The following is a 3,481-nucleotide window of genomic DNA, read 5'->3' as shown; positions in this document are numbered from 1 at the left end:
CCTAGGAGGCAAAGCAGAGGAGAAAGAAGGCTGCAGGAGCACTGAGCATCCAGCCGGGGCAGGGCCTGCTGCCCGGGGAGCAGGCCGGCTTGCCGACCTCGCTGCAGCAAGATGCAGGAGGCCTCGCTGCTGGTCTGTCTTGGAGAGCGGTGCCGCAGCCTCGAGGCAGGGCGCAGGCAGGGCGAGCCTTGCAGGGAGCGTCAATCTCTTATTAGACAAACCGGGATCGATGGAGGAGTTACACAAGCTCTTGGGCCTATGCTGACAGTGCCCAAGGCTGTATAGGCCAGCGCACGCGCTTGTGTAATTCGGCCAAGCTCATCTAGTAAGAGAGGTCAGATCAGCGTTTTCATTCACTTTCACTCTTCATGGGCAAGCACAAGGATCTGCACAGCATATCCCATTTCTCAGCCACTGCAGCTGATCCAATTTATTCAAGAGAACTGGCAGCACACTTTTCAGCAAGAAAAGCCCCTGCCTGGTGACTTACCTGACTCTGTAACACCTTGCCAGGCAGCCCTTCTACAGCTCTCTGCTGCTGGGCTGCTCCCTGCTTCTCATCCTCTTCCCGATGCACTTGACCACCATCCCCACCACAGAAACGAACCGCACAAAGCACTTCTCATTTCGCAAACATTCTTGCGCCGGATCAGGACATTTGTCCACCTAATCCTACGCCATAAAAGAGAACCCCGACAATTACACAGTGGTATGTACAGAGGAGTCAGGGCAAAGAGAGGATGAGGAGCCACGCTATGTGTGAGAGAGCAGCAGGAGGCTGTGGAGCTCTGGGGATGGGTGAGGAGCCAACAGAGAGCTTGTGGGTGAGGATTAAAGAGCAGACCAGCATGGGTGACATTGTAGGAGGTTGCTGTAGGCTGCTGACCAGGAAGAACAAGCGGGTGAGGTGCTCTGCAGACAGACAGGAGCAGCTTCATGTTTGCCGGCCCTGGTCCTCTTGGAGGACTTCAACCACCTCAATAGCTGCTGGAAGGACAACACAGCAGGGCACAAGCAATTCAGGAGGTTCCTGGAGAGCTTTGATGACAACTTCCTGACCTGAGTGACAGAGGAGCCAACAAGCTCCTGGGCTGGATGAGCTGACAGTGAGGTGGACTGGAAACTGGCTGAATGTCTGGACCTAGAAGGTGGTGATCGGTGACACTAAGTCTAGTTGAACACTGGTAACTAGCAGTGTACCCCAGGGGTCAATCCTGGGCCCAGTTCCGTTCAACATCTCCGTTAATGATCTGGATGGTGGGGCAGATTGCACCCTCAGCAAGCGTGCAGGTGACAGCAAACTGGGAGGAGCATGGCTAGGATGCGAGATGGTTGTGCTGCCATCCAGAGGAACTTCAACAGGCTGGAGAACTGCACTGACAGGAACCTCATGAAGTTTCAGCAAAGAGAAGCACCAAGTCCTGGCCCTGGGGAGGAACACCTCCAGGCACCAGTACGCACTGGGGACCACCAAGCTGGAAGGCAGCTTTGCAGAAAAGGACCCAGGGGTCCTGGTGGACACCAGGTTGAACATGGGCCAGCAGTGTGCCCTTGCAGCACAGGCGGTGAATAGTGTCCTGGGCTGCATTAAACAAAGTATTGCCAGCAGGCTGAAGGAGGTGATCCACCCCCTTTATTCAGCACTGGTGAGACCACACCTGGAGTGCTGTGTTCAGTTCTGGGCTACCCGGTGCAGGAGGGGCATGGACTGAAGAGAGTCCAGCAAAGGTGATGAAGGGACTGGAGCGTCTCTCCTATGAGAAAGACTGAGAGACCTGGGACTGTTTAGCCTGGAGAAGAGAAGGCTCAGGGGGGGAATCTAACCAACGTGTATAGTTACCTGAAGGAAGATTACAAGGAAGACGGAGCCCGGCTCTTCTCAGTGCTGCCCAGTGCCAGGACCAGAGACAGTGGGCACACACTGAAACAAAGGAGGTTCCCTCTGAACATCAGGAAACACCTTTCACTGTGAGGGTGACTGAGCACTCGCGCAGGTTGCCCAGGGAAGTTGTGGAGCCTCCATCCTTGGAGATATTCAAAAACCACCTGGACGTGGTCCTGGGCAATCGGCTCTGGGCTGCCCTGCTTCAGCAGCAGGGGTGGAGCAGATGATCTCCAGAGGTCCCTTCCAACCCACACTTTGCTGTTAGTCTGTGACACTGTGAGTTCTGCTGGCCCTTGTAGGTAATGTCTTGAAGCCTGGAACTGGCGATTTCCAAACAAGTGTCTGGGGTTAATCCAAATCGCCCTGTACCCCACTGGGACAGTGGCCACCCCAGAGTCTTTCAGAGTGGAAAAATGCTGGCAAAGAAGAGCTGCTGCTCATTCGTTTCCCTGCCACTGTCTCCCAGCCTGTTCCATCCAGGCAGAGTGGGAGAGGGACCCTCCCTCTCCCACCTCTCTCCTCCTCTCTTGGACGCGTGGTCCCAGGAAAAGGCCAATTTGCTGCACTGCCTCCCACTCCCACCTGCTGGAGCACAACTAATATCCAAAGGTAGAAAGCCTGGCAACGTTTTGCGGCTCGTGGCAGTAAGACAAGCTTCATGCCAGCCTGCGCTACAGCTTACAGCAGCGCAGCTACGTGGTGTGGGATAGAGCTGCGGAAGGCAGGGGGGGAAACGAGCACCTCTCCGCTTAAAGGAGAGAGAGAAAAATGTTCATGGACAGTTTAAACGCACAACTAAAGTTCTTACCCACCAATAGTAGCTCTGATTTCATTGTGATTACTCCCTCCACTTTTGATCACCCATCTGTCAGCAAAATAGCAATATTTGCTTCTTCCAGCAGTCAGTCTTAAACCCAGACTGCTGTCGGTGCTGATCCCCCTGACCAGGCAGGCCAAGCTCAGCCGCAAACTGCTCCCAGGCTGTTTCCTACCAGCTGCTGTTGATCTGCAGATCTTCTGTGGCACAACAGCCAGAGCTCTGCGGGTTTGGGCTGATGCATTTCTTACAAGTGTCATGCCAGCTTTCCTACAGCAAATTCGTCCTATTCTAGTTCTGCTGAAACTGCACCCTCCCCGTGCTCGCTGACAGCGGTCTTGAGCATCGATATCACAGCTGCCAAGCGCACTGCAACCAGCTCCTGCGAGCTCCTGGCCTCCCCGCACAGCCGCTGCCAGCCTACAACCATCTGCTCACCCCAAACCCCGCTGGTTTCTGCCTACAGCTCCTTCCCCCAGCTCCCTGCAGCTTCGCCTCTCTTTTGGTCCAGCTTCTGAAGCTGGAGGCCGCCCTGACGCTTGGAGGACCGGGGTTCCTCTGGGCATCGGGAGAGCAGGAGGACAGCAGCGCTTCACCCCAAGCTATCGCTTCAGACTGCTGCGGGCTCCAGCGAACCGCATCGATGGCGACAAGGCTGCAGTGACCGTTCCAAAAGCATCTCTGCAACACGGGGGGACGAGAAACCGTCCCCCCTCCCTGAGGTCACCCTGGAAACAGAGAAGCCCCCGAGAGGTGTTCGGGGTGCCGAGACGCAGCTC

General features: G+C 55.7%; 1 protein-coding gene across 1 annotated transcript in view; it reads right to left on the bottom strand.

Annotated features, from left to right (window-relative positions):
* RAB33A (RAB33A, member RAS oncogene family) overlaps positions 1–3,481 on the bottom strand; it is a 6,344-nt gene that overhangs the window by 446 nt on the left and 2,417 nt on the right. The window lies entirely within an intron of this gene.

This window comes from Charadrius vociferus, unplaced genomic scaffold (genome assembly GCF_000708025.1).
Source record: "Charadrius vociferus isolate BGI_N301 unplaced genomic scaffold, ASM70802v2 scaffold1279, whole genome shotgun sequence".
In the NCBI taxonomy this organism is placed as follows: domain Eukaryota; kingdom Metazoa; phylum Chordata; class Aves; order Charadriiformes; family Charadriidae; genus Charadrius; species Charadrius vociferus.
This window is presented reverse-complemented; position numbering and strand designations above follow the sequence as displayed.